The following is a 13,351-nucleotide window of genomic DNA, read 5'->3' as shown; positions in this document are numbered from 1 at the left end:
TTCTTAGCCACCTATATATATGTATAAGAATAACGATAACGATAACGACCCATGCGTTGGGATGGTTTATAAATTCTTTAAACCAATCTTACCGAATTAACTAACTGAATAGAAGCAAATGCCAACTGAAGCAACTCGTCTTTATTCAACACAGGATTTTCCGAAAGCAATGTCGACAAACTATCCAGCATATCCTCGAGCCTAGAACAGACACCATTAAACGATCTACAATCAAAACATCAACCCGTTAAACCAAACAATCAAAAACCTCATTAATCAAATCAGTCATTATACATCTTACTTATTCGCATCATTAACCGTTATACCCTCTAACCCGATCCGAATCACATCAATCCACTTCTCAACATCACCCCCTGAACAGAACTATCATTGAGGGTAAACTAAAAAAATTCCCATAGTAAAACCTTTCTTTAATCTAACATAAGAGAATTCTAATCAGTCACAATTTACAAATTATCTTTCTACGTAAAAGGTGTGCTTTTTTGGTCATATTATCTATTAACTTCTTAAATAATATTAATATTTTTTTGATAAACCCTCAAAAATCTGATTGTTACAACCTCAAACACCATAAACACATCAAAAACACTATCTTGTTAATTATCCATATCACTTTATCCCTTTCAAACCATAAATACAAACACCCTTTACGTGCTACGCTCACAAAAAAAAAAGATAAGAAACGAAAACCAGACCCACATACACACACACACACATATATAGAGAGAGAGAGAGTGAGATGACCTGGGCGTTTACTGCTAACTCTCCAAACTGAAGATCGAACTCTTGCAGCTCTTGTCATCCAAATTCTCGCCTGACAAACAAAGTTGTGAAGTAACAGTAAATCAACAAACAGATATGAAACGAAAAACCAAAGAACAAAATAGAATAAAGTGCATAAAGGGGTAACGACCATGAAGTGGGAGTGGTAAATTAGTGTTATCCGGTCAAACGTAACAGTAGCCGGAACAAAAATCAAGGGCCGTCGGAATACCTGTATCACCGGTTTTATGACCGGATGTTCAAGGAAGAGTAGGGATATCAAGGATCAGTTTAGGGTTAGAAATTGAAATAATAAATAATAGCTATGTCACAGAAAACCGACCTGATTAAAAGTGTGGTCGCCAGTCACCGGAGCACCAAACGCAAATACTGATTTCAAACATCAGAACACCGATTAGCGAATTTAGATACAAATTTCGATTAAATATCTATAGATTCAGATCAAATATAAGTTGTAATCATCTGTATTGAAATCACAAACAACATCAAAATACGGAATTGCTTCCGAATATACACTCAACATGGGTAAAAAAAATCAAACGGTGGTTACCTAAAGATGCGATTAGAGAGAGAGTTCTGGCTACCGATACGAACAGGAGAGCGAGCGGCTTTGGCTTGAGAGGATGCACGCGCCGCTGCACTACGGAGGGATGATGACCGGAAAATTGATCGGACGGCAGCCGCTGTAGTCGCCATTGTGTGTGTGGTGTACATTGTTTTAATCCGGTTGCTATCAAGGGTTTTGAGTTTTGGGAGATATAAAGAAAGAAAGTGAAGAGGTGAATGAAACTAAGTCATCCTCTTCTACACTTGAAGTTTGACGATTGGGTTTCTGGGAATTAAACGTGGGAGGACGATTTCTCCATTTTAACCCTGAGATGTCTTAAAATTTTATAGAACTTCCTTTTTAAATGGCTTTAAACATCTTGTACATGTTGCTTTAAAATTGATACGTGCAAAATTACCATCTTGTACATCACTTCTCCTTTTTAATATATTATAGACTAGTCTAAGTCCCCGTGTACTACACGGGTGGCTAAACAACAAAAAATTTATACTTTAATACGTAAATATTTTGTTACAGGTTTGTTCGAATATTAAGATAAATAATATCTTATAAAAATTAATTAACGATTACATTTCATATTAATTATCATGTGTACGTCTATAAATAATTTTTTGAAATGAAAGAAATGTTGTACTAAATCTATAAAAAAATTGGATTTAAATCACAAACCCGCTTTTCCCACTTTTATATAAAAGTAGTTAACTCTTACCTAATAAAAAATGTCCACATTAAATCACAAACCCGCTTTTCCCACTTTTATATAAAAGCATCAAATTGCATATTTAGGTATAATTAATAGTAATTATGTTACATCAAATGGTTTTATAAAAAAGAAAAAAATTGCAGCCAAAGAATCCCCTAAGAGCAGATGTGTAGCCTTGAAAATATGGTGCTTCTTTTCATCCATTAACCTGTATAAGAATGTGGTTAGCCAAGTTTAGTAAAGAACCACATAACTAACAGGACATGGATAGAAAAGTCATACCTTTTGCCGCCATCGCATACAAAGTAAGAGTTATCCCATTATTAGCTCGCCACACGAATTAGTTGACTTTGGGGGTAGGTATCTTGTTCCAGCAGTATACCTGGGTAAAATAGATAGGTAAACTACATTTAAGCATATAAACACTTAGTGGAGAACACTAATTATATGTTGTTAAGCCACATAATAACAAATCATTTTTCTAGATGATTACGATACAGATGATTAAATCAATAATGAATACAAAAGCATTGCTATATTCTTACATCCATAGATGAAATCTTTAGCCAGTTAGGTGAACTTCTCTTATAAGGCTTAGTTGATGCTCAAATACACTTACTGTTTTCGAAACTAATAAAAACATTACCAAGACTATGCTAAGTAAACCACTGAGTACGGTAAAAATCATGACTGCAAATATCTAAAATATCACCAAGATAAACAAATAATAAATAAATACAACCACTGAGTATGCTAAAAATCATGACTGCAAATATATAAAATATGACCTTGATAAATAAATAATAAATAAATACAACAAAAGAATGTTAGAAAAAAAGTTGGTGTTTGGGACTTGTTGGACCATCCAATTATATCACAAAAGTTGTAATATAATGTTTTGAAAAAGGAATGTTCGCCCAATTATAGATGATGACTGGTATTTATAGCCTTACATAAGATCGTTCATTATGGCCTCACGCCCAATGCCAGCTAGTCCCCCTTTCACGCCCCTAGTGATAATACCTGCGAATTTCGCGGTGTTGATAAATGATATGTTTTTGTTTTTATGGAAAAAAATTACGTTTAAATTGATCATAAAGAAACTGTACGCATAGACTTATTATGGAAATCTGAATTGAGCATTAAAATACAACGAAAGCATCATATTATAGATCTAAATAACCGAAAAGATAAGTAAATGCAGAAAATACGTTTTTCTGGTTTGAAATATAAATTAAAAGCCTATTACTCTAATACTTCTACTTGCTGGAGGTTCGCAACCAATAACCTCAAATTAGTTTTTGACCAACTGAAAAAACAATCATCACCTAACGAAATATGTTAGGCTTCAATGATATTTTGTCATCTAACAACACCGTACGTATCGTAACAAAATATATGAGCAATTTTTTTAGTAATATATTAAAATATGTTGAAAAATAAAGTAAAATAATAGTAATCAATAACATGAGTATCGATTCACAAACCTTGTTTGACCATCAATATTCTATGTACGAAGATTCTTAACCCAAGTATTTCCTTCAATAACTTTGATCTTTATTTCAACAAACTCATCTACACCACCTAAGTCAGTAATTAATTTGGGAAGGATCTACATTTGATAACAACATTAAAATTTGTAAAGTTTATGAAGTAGAAACAATAATAGAAGATAATAAATTTAAAGATAAAATAGGATAGTATAATACCAATTCATGAGTTACTGTCATTGAAAAAAAGGATAGTTAGGATCGTCACTCACTTGTAGATGACCTTCGACATTGCTAATATTTTCGCGTTCTTGCTGAATCAAAGGAGTGTGGTTTAACGACCATGCTTATTGAATATAATAATATTAAAATGTGTTGAATCCTTTATTTCAAAACAGAGAAAGTTTAACTACAGCTTATGGTTAGCGCAAATAAAAGAATGAAATCTACCGGTGCAATGTATTTAATTACCTACATAGTTGCAACTTGTTTGTTTGACTATCAAAGTTGAGTTATGTAATTTAAATTGAGAACATGAAAATTGTTCTATAGTGATGATGAATACAATACATATCATAACATCGATTGTTCATAAAAATGTTAGAAAACTCACTACTTAAAATTACTAAAATATATAAGCCTATTAAAAACACATAATAGAAAAACTTAATAAAAAAAACCCATTAACTATGACCCCATTCCTGTACTTTCCAGCCTCTGCTCTTCTTTCCGTCATTCTTTTTTTATTATTTGGCTAGCCAAGTGAACCATTTTATTACCACGAGAAACAACCCAGCTGTTAAGGGGTGCAGTACACCAAAACAACAAAAGACAGAGCCAAACCAACCAAAAAAATACCATACAGCAGGAAAAAAAGAAACCCACGCGTATTAGCCAAAGCCCAACCCTGTGAAATTGCTCCAGTTCGCTTGATTCATACCCAAAACTTAACTTCCACTCTTCCGCCACCTATACGCTCCGTGTTTAATTTCCTCTTAGCACCCGTACAATTGGCTTTTAATCTCCTCTAGCAACCGTACTACATGCAGAGCAACCATCTTAAATGTATAAAAATATGAGATGTTAGTGTTGAATTTATAGCATAGACATAGTACGATGTGGACAATTTGGCAGTTTACAAATGGTGAAAATTTTTATAATAGTCAGTCTTGTACCAGCCATAAATGTGTGTACAAAATGCATGTCTACGTATAAAAGCATGTTCCTTGGTAGCTCCCAATCAATAAAAAGTTAAAAATGCACATTTACTTTAGTCCTATCTTACCTAGACAACTCGTCTTCATTCTTAATAGAATATAAATATAAGCTACAATAAAAAACATTCAAATGATAATACAATACCTTTTGGTGCAACATATTGTTCTTGGAAGATTGCAGACTTCTTTGATGTTGTCGTATTTGTTCGTATAAGTCTAGTTGAGCAATAAATCTCATTCATCTCAGTCAAGGCACAGTTTCTTTCAACCTCACTGCATGTTTAAGAAAAAAAAATAATCTAATCAGTTGACCCATTTTATGCAATAAATGTTTTAAAATTCCATTGATGTTGGGTACTTCTCATAGCTTTATAAGAGCATTCACAATGGGACCTCTCTATATAGTATAGAGAAAAGAACAGAGGAAACAACAAAAACACCACCACATTGGAATCTCTATAATAGAAAAAATATTTATAGAAAGTAAAGTACACCTCTATATTTAGAGGTTCATATTTAACCCTCTATATTTTTATTGTGAGTGTAGGAAAGAGAAAAAATAATAAAACAAAGTATTTTATATAACCAAAGGTGATCAGAACATTGGTTTACCTTTATGCGCACAACTCTTACCAAAGTTCAAAGACCACCTCTCAAGCCGACTGATAAAAACAAAGAAAAAAAGTAATGAGTTGCAAACAAAAGAGACCACTAAAATTGAAAAAAAAAGAAAACTAAAATCTTATAAGTAAAGGCATGACATAGAGTTATCGTAAGTTGTAATACGAACTAACCAAATAGCCTACCTTAACAAACTCTAATTGTCAAAGATTATAGAATCCCTAATAAAAAATGACAAAAAATAAGTTTTGGTTTGTATAGGAACACCCTGTACTCATGTTTCATTGTGTCACTATGCGATGAATGTCATTACTGATCCTGACTTTAAAGAATTTGGGATCAAATCATGAGAAGCAGCTCTTTAACTTTCTTTGATGGATCATCTTGATTATAATCCATGTAAAGTAAGATTGGCAAACACAGTGATATGATTTGACTTTAGGGACATGTAGAGTAGCACTGCGAAAACTTTGCGAGTAAGTGACATCTTGGGTACTCATCAATCATCATCCATCAAAGTGTTGACATCAACAAAGAGACCAAGCTCATGAAGTTATGAACAAAAGCAAACATAATACACTCCATAGTCATAAGTTGGAACATGCCAACATTGGTATCATTTAATTAATCAATGCATATAAACCCTTGATCTAAATTTTCTATTTCAATTAACACTCAGTAAGTTCAACAAACAACTGGCAGTGAGAAAAGATAAACAAAATTTGTAAAAGATAATGCCTTGAGGAAGTAATTACCCGCAAAATATCAATCATGGCAATTTGAAATTGAGAGGGCGGTTACTAATTACTTAAACTCAATTTGAAATTAAAAGAGGTAAGAGCTATTATCTCAACTGAACTGCAACCAGGAGGTCTTCTCTACTCCTCTTACCCTCATCAATTCCCTCGCCTCCATTGACTTCTCAAACATCTTTGCTTCCCAATGCATACCAGCTAACAACACATAGATTCCATTGTCAATCGGGTCAAGAGGTGTACAAACTGGTATTTTTTTTCAATAACCGGTCCAGTTTTTTTCATCAAAAGCCAAAACCGTTTTTTTAACCGGTTCCGGTTACTAACCGATTTTTCAAACCCATATACGCAACTGATTATAACCGATTAGAACCGGTTTTAAAATTGTTTTTTAAAACCGTTTTTTAACTGGGTTAGCAAACGGTCAAAATAACCGGACAAAAAAGCTGGTCTGCAGAAAACTGCAGAATGATGTTTTTTTCACACCCTGGCTTTGCGGAAGCGTGGGTTATGTGGTGTGACTTCTTAATACCATTGCAACAAATCATAACAATTCTATATGATTAAAAACATGAGATATTCATTCATTAATAAAGTTTAGAAAAATCCCATTTTATACTTGTCTTAAAACCACAACCACAAAATAAGTTACAACCCTTGACTTGATTTAAATGAGTTCATAAAACTCAGCAAAAGACTTTAAACAATTCTAGATTTAGAGTTATGTAACCCGTCCAGGAAGAGGTTACACCTTCTAAACCCGGGATGACTTCTTTATTCAAACGCAGCTTGAAATGTATATGCATACCGTGCCAGATCCATTAGTTTCCTGAAATACATGTAGTTTGAAAAGTCAACATAAAGTTGAGCGAGTTCATGTGTAGTGAGTTGATATAAACCTTTGTAAAATGTCTGTATGTATGAAAATTCCTGGTATGTAGCAATAAGGAAAAAGAGATCAATTAATGTGTAGCTAATACATTAATAAGTGAAATGGCCTAGGAAGCACTCAAACCTGTAACGCGTATTTCATACCGGTCCTTCCGGCGGAACGACATAGTCACCACATGCAGCCACACGCTGGCTCATGTGTGGGGCTCGCAACACCCGATAGATCTATCACTCATGCCTCTCGGTCCTTATACAAGGATTAATGGTCTTACGAAAAAAGCCTACCCATTCACATGATCTAGGTAATAACCCTCATTACGCTAAACATACCATGTATAAAAGTGTTCGTAATCATAGTAACATGTATTTCACCCCCGCAGTTTAGAAAACTGAAAACAGTAAAGAGAAAAGGGGGACATGAACTCACCGAAGTGCGTCTCTAAAAAGTATCTCCCAGTCAACCTGCTGTGCGACGACCTACACGCACTAACTTCTATTAGACGGACGGCCGTGCCTTAGCTTAAGGGTTAATGTCTTTGGGAAATAGTTAGGCAACTATTTCGTAATTACACTTCGGAATTATTTGGTAAATATATTCCTTCCCAAGGATGGGGGTTTTAATACATGTGCGTTTATACAATTCCAAGACTTCATTATTAAGTCCCACTTAATAAATATACTCTAATTCTTTTGTCCAAAATATTCTATCTCCAAAATATAAATATCTTTCCCAAAAATATTATATTTTATTTCATTTGTCTAAAATACTCTACTTCCAAAATATAAATATTTTTCCCAAAAATATTATATTTATTCCATATAATTTTTCCCCAAAATAACACTCGTCAAAATACACACTTATGAGTATTTTCTAAAAATACGTGAGTTATGTTTAAAGATCGGGTGGTATTAATAATACCGTTGTAACTTAATATTTATTGTGAAGGCGTTCTTATTGTTTTGGAGTTGTTAACATTCGGTAATATTATTTTTACTCTAAAAATAATATTTAGATAGTTTGCAAAATAATCACAAAAATTTACGCAAGTGTTGTTATGAAAATATATATTCTAAATATATATTTTAGCAAGTTTATTTTGTGAAAATCCCACCTCCGACACTTAAAAAGTTTTGTAATAAAAATCGTGGCGAAAGTTATTCGGGAAAACAAGTTAAAAATATAGTCATAACACTTGTGATAAAAATATTTACAAGTGTTAGATTTTTGGAAAAATTTCGCCAGAGTTTCCCCTATAACCGGAGGTGGCCACGCTTTCAAGCGTATCATTTTCTTTTAAAATTCAAATCAACAATTTTCTCAATCAACAATAAACAATATTCAAACCATCAAACTAGTCAAAATAGATATAAATCGCAATAATACATGAACTTGTGGTTTATCCAAAATATGTAGTAACTTTCCATTACTTTTAGTGGATCTTTGTATAAATCAACTCGGTTTCTTGAGAGTCTCGTTTTTAAAGAAAATAAATTTCCACAACTTCTTGTCAACATTCACAAAAATAGTTCTTTTGTCAAAACTTTGTGTTACACAAGTGTCTACACACTTGTGTGTTTACAAAAATCACTCTTGTTCATGTAAAACCCGGTTTAGAAAATATGATTTCTTTTGACGCTTGGTCCTTTGAAAATACCACTTGTAGATCCGTAGATCTACTAGTTTACAAGTATATTTCATAAGAAAGATTGTCTTTACACAAGTTCATGCTTGATATGTAGTAGTGTTCATCATTTAACCTCTTTCATATCATTCTAGGTCATGTTTCATGGACATGACTTAGTCGGGTTAGATGACGATCCGAGCTACTACTATCATGGATCAACACTAAATAATCACAATAAAACAAGTCTTACAAGTTTTACACAACTCTATTGCTTTTAACCAACATGTTTATCATTTTAGCAAACTTTTAGCATGTAATCTTGTATGTTCATGATTTTTAACCGACAAAGTTCATTTTAACCACTTTAGAATAGATCAAGAAGGCGTTTAGAGTCACTTACTACTAGCTCGAGGCTAGGGAAGAAACTAGTCGGAAATCGAGTGGATAAAGGCAATGTATTGAGGTCCTTCGCAATCCGAGTGCACCGAGGTTCCTTATACGCGATCCTTAACCCTTGTAGATGCTTGGAACGGCTTGAATGAAATCGAAAAATGGTGGTGGTGGGTGTGTGGTTCTCGGCCGAATGGAGCAAGGACGGGAGAGAGAGGAGTGAAGTCTTGATGTGTGGTGAAATGTTATGATGGACTATGCTTGTTACTTATAGACAAACCTTTTCAAATTAACCAAGGGTTATAGTGTCAACTTGATATTAGACATCTAGGATTATTTTAATCTTGCAAGGACAAAGGGGTGTCACCATATGGTGACCGAACTCGTTAGGGGGGGGGGGGTATTCGGTTAGAGTGTAACTAAATAGATAAGTATTAGTTTGTTTAGTTAGGAGGTTAATTTAGTTACTAGTGTGTTGCAAGTTATAGCGGGTGTTAGGGTATTCGAGGACCCTAACTGGCTCAGAAAAAGAAAAACAATGTCCAAGACAATATTTTTATGTTCCGGATAAAGTCCGGTTGTTCGGTTGGATAGTGATCCGTTAAAGTGCTTAACAAAGCTTTAGAGTGTCGTTATTATTATTTTTAGTGACACAATTTATTCCCGACACTTTGGAAAGTGTCTAGTAATATTTTCCTCATGTTTTAGCACTTTATTAGTTAGCTTAATGCTGAATTTTTATTTAAAGTGCTGAATTTTGTACTTAAAGTACGTTTTAGGCATATCTGGTCACTGTAATTATCACCTAGTGACACAGTTCTACCACCCTCTTATCCCTACACTCTCTACTAGTGTAGTAAACTATCTCTGGCTCATACAGGCCTTAGAGGCAGTGCCTGCCTGGTGCTGGCTATATCAGCGTGTTAAATGGGTTATTCGTTCATTATGATACTGTGCTTTTGTGCATCAAGGTTGTCACTAAAGCTCTGTATGTAAATGATAGAGTGACAGCAAATAAAGTATGAGGCATGGTTATACATATTTCAGAAATCATGTAGAGGTTTATTTACAACTGTAAGCAAGCACAGCAATTGAGCAGTAATTAAATATAAATTAATCGTACGGATACCTGAAATTTTTAGGGTTGTCACAGTTTTTTTCCTGTAGAAATCAAACAATTGGATGTTCTTTTTTAAAAAACTGCAGATTTTTATGGAGTTGTATTTTTGCAGAAAGAAACTGCATTTTTGGCTAAAAAAAACAGCAGCTTAATGCTGCAAAAATACAACGGTTTTTTGCTGTTAAAAACAGCAGCTTAACGCTGCAAAAAACAACAGTTTTTGCTGTTAAAAACAACAGTTTAATGCTGCAAGAAACAGCAGTTTTGTGCTGTAAAATACATGCAGTTTTTTGCTGTTTGTTGCTGAAAAAAAAACATTTTTTGATGTTTTTACTGAAAAAAGATGCAGTTTTCGGTGTTTAATTATTGAAAAACAGCTGAAAATAAACATAAATTTCTGCGTAATCGGTTTTTTCCGGGTTTTTTACCGGTAAAAAAACCTGTTTTTAAGGTACCTTTATTAGTTAACCAGTTTTAAACCGTTTTTTTTTTCAGAAATCAGTTTTTAACAGCCCTTGTGCTTATAACGAAAAATAAAATCAAAATGTAATGAATTGAGAAAGCATAGTTATTATTTGTTATTAAAAGTGATGATAAACTGCTCCCACTGATCCCAACTAACATGTAAAGTATCCCGGCCCGAACTATCGTAATCATATACTTAATAAATTAGTAGCCATAAAAGGTTATAAACCATATGGAAAATAATATTCAAAGGAACAAATAAAATGCTGAAGGTGAATTAGAAGAGAAAGGGGTATATATTCCAAAAAAAAAAATGCTTCTACCAAACACTTAGGAAAGTCAAACATAGAAATGTACCTAAACCAGATTGTTGCTCGAGGCGAATCCCAATGAAACCAAACTCAATATGTTTGCAAGTAGATGAAGAATTCTAGCATGCAGAAAAATACAACAGAGTAGTGCCCATGCTTGATGATCATCCATTACCTTATAGCACTCTTGAATTCCCCATTTTTCCAACCTATAATATAAATTATATATAATAATAAAAAATGATTAATGAAACCCATTATTTAATATTAAACATATGGTGAACAAATACCCAAATGCTAAATTAATCATAAACTACAACTGGATCATGAAAATATAACTAAATGGAAAAGCTTTCAATATTAATAAAAGCCCTAAACATAAAGCACAGTCATCTTTTTTTTTATAATAAATCACAATAAAAAAATCACCAAAATTGGGTGAAGCACTCAAGCTACTTGAATAAAGAACAAACGGGTAGCAGCAGAAAGACGATAGTTATAAAGGAGAAAGTAATTACATGAGGGAAGGCTGTGTGGGGGTGGCAACCGCTATTGGGTCAAAATCGTCATACAAAAGATGGGAGATTGGGATCTCTGGTGACACAAACACTCTTCAATGTTGTTAAATCTAGGTTGCTGGAAAATCGTCAATATCGCCTCCGGGTCACACCACCTCCATCATCATCATCTCGTTCATATTGAAGTTGTGCAACCTTTTTTAAGTGATTCAATGACCCGAACATCAGCTTCAAGCTTCAATCGTGCAACATCTTTTTAAGTGATTCAATGACCCGAACATCAGCTTCAAGCTTCAATCCACTTCCAATAAGTTGTCTTGAACCAAAATCTAACCCACCCTACAATATCATATTTGAAGAACTAATAATTAGAATCAGATCACAAAAGCACTTCCACTTCCAATAAGTTGTCTTGAACCAAATTATAATTAACTTGGAACATGATATGTAGATGAAGAGAGACCTGCATAACTGAGACCCAAAAGCACCTTGATTTAGAATAATCCCACCTTCGTTGGCAAAATAAAAACCAACAATAATTGTGAAAAATATATCAAAAAGGAGTACAATGGCTACCGTTATTGCAAGCAAGAGGTATGGTGATGGGTTGCCGGTTAAACTGAGGGATGATTTATTGATTTTGATGGTTAGCCCTGAAATATAAAGATCATCAATATACTTTATCTCTTAAACTTTCTAATAAGATATACATTAATATAAAGAACCTGTCAAATAAATTATATTAATATATAACTTCCAAGCATACCCACAACATAATCGAACCTGGCTACTCCTTGCTCAAGTTCATAAACACCTTTTGCATGAGCTAAATCTTAAACACAAAAAAATACGTTAGCAGATTCAGATTTCAGAACAACGCGATAACTTAAACAACAAAAAGCAATGCATCAATTTGGTAAATGTTAACCTAAATCAGCAGATCCCGATACTCAGCATTATAAACAACTACATTAGCATATTCGGATTCAGATTTCAGAATAAAGCTAGTGATAACAATAACATACAGATCTGTAATTACAATCGGAATTAGGGTAAACATCAAATTCAATTATAAAAATAAAATAATGTTAAATTAAACATTAAATTCGGATTTAGGACTATGAGTAAACATCAAATTCAATATCAATAACATAATTTTAATAAACATAAAACACAGATCTGGATTAGATATCGGACTTAGGGTTTCTACAACAGAACAATATTTCTTCAAAAAAATAATTAAAAACAGAACAAAAGTTATTATCCACACAGATCTGGAAAGATAACATAAACATATATAAAAAACGAAGCTAGGGTTTATTGAACAGGAAAATAGATTTTGAAAAAAATAATTAAAATTCCGAACAAAAAAAATAACGATTAAACTAAGAAATTAACAATATACACTTACATATTTCAATATGGTTCAGCGAAAAAATATGAGATATCGTTTGAAGAAGATGAAGAAACGGACGAAGTATATGTAGGTTGAATTAGAAGATGAAGAGAGAAGACGGTGGAAATTATTGGGGGTAATGAAGAGCATTGAATGAAAATTGAAGGAAATATATGGAAGATGAGAATGCCGCCCAAATACCCATTTCTCTGGCCAAAGAAAGCAGCCACCTCAAAGTCAAAAAGTCAACCTTTATTTTGCTTTAGTATAATAGATAAATTATAGATTATTTTAATCAATATTATTTTAAGTACTGCATTTAAAACATCATAAATGTTGATTTTAAAATAAAACATGTAACTAAATTTTAGATTATATATAGATTTTATTTTAATATATGTTTTTAACAATTTATACATGAATACCACTTATTATACAAATAGAAACAATTCTTTCTTTATTTATAATAATGAATAC

At 32.9% G+C, this 13,351-nt stretch overlaps 2 long non-coding RNA genes across 7 annotated transcripts; both read right to left on the bottom strand.

The window, feature by feature from the left end:
• Nucleotides 1-287: 287 nt before the first annotated feature.
• Nucleotides 288-1,177, bottom strand: LOC110863859. Its single transcript, XR_004860325.1, has 4 exons — nucleotides 1,127-1,177; nucleotides 935-1,015; nucleotides 766-835; nucleotides 288-374 (listed from the first exon to the last, which is right to left on the bottom strand). It is a non-coding gene; the product is annotated as an uncharacterized LOC110863859 (long non-coding RNA).
• Nucleotides 1,178-4,182: 3,005 nt separating this feature from the next.
• Nucleotides 4,183-13,008, bottom strand: LOC110863855. Of its 6 annotated transcripts, XR_002549419.2 has the most exons (10): nucleotides 12,890-13,008; nucleotides 12,245-12,310; nucleotides 12,055-12,131; nucleotides 11,942-11,949; nucleotides 11,479-11,817; nucleotides 11,007-11,169; nucleotides 6,159-6,987; nucleotides 5,395-5,444; nucleotides 4,928-5,055; nucleotides 4,183-4,604 (listed from the first exon to the last, which is right to left on the bottom strand). It is a non-coding gene; the product is annotated as an uncharacterized LOC110863855 (long non-coding RNA). The 6 variants fall into 6 exon arrangements; XR_004860322.1 differs by having other exon boundaries at nucleotides 4,183-4,623; nucleotides 11,942-12,131; XR_004860321.1 differs by having other exon boundaries at nucleotides 11,942-12,131.
• Between the last annotated feature and the right edge of the window lie 343 nt (nucleotides 13,009-13,351).

The sequence above is a fragment of the Helianthus annuus genome, chromosome 6, assembly GCF_002127325.2.
Source record: "Helianthus annuus cultivar XRQ/B chromosome 6, HanXRQr2.0-SUNRISE, whole genome shotgun sequence".
Classification (NCBI taxonomy): domain Eukaryota; kingdom Viridiplantae; phylum Streptophyta; class Magnoliopsida; order Asterales; family Asteraceae; genus Helianthus; species Helianthus annuus.
Note: the sequence above shows the minus strand (reverse complement) of the source record. Positions and strands in the feature narration are given on the sequence as shown.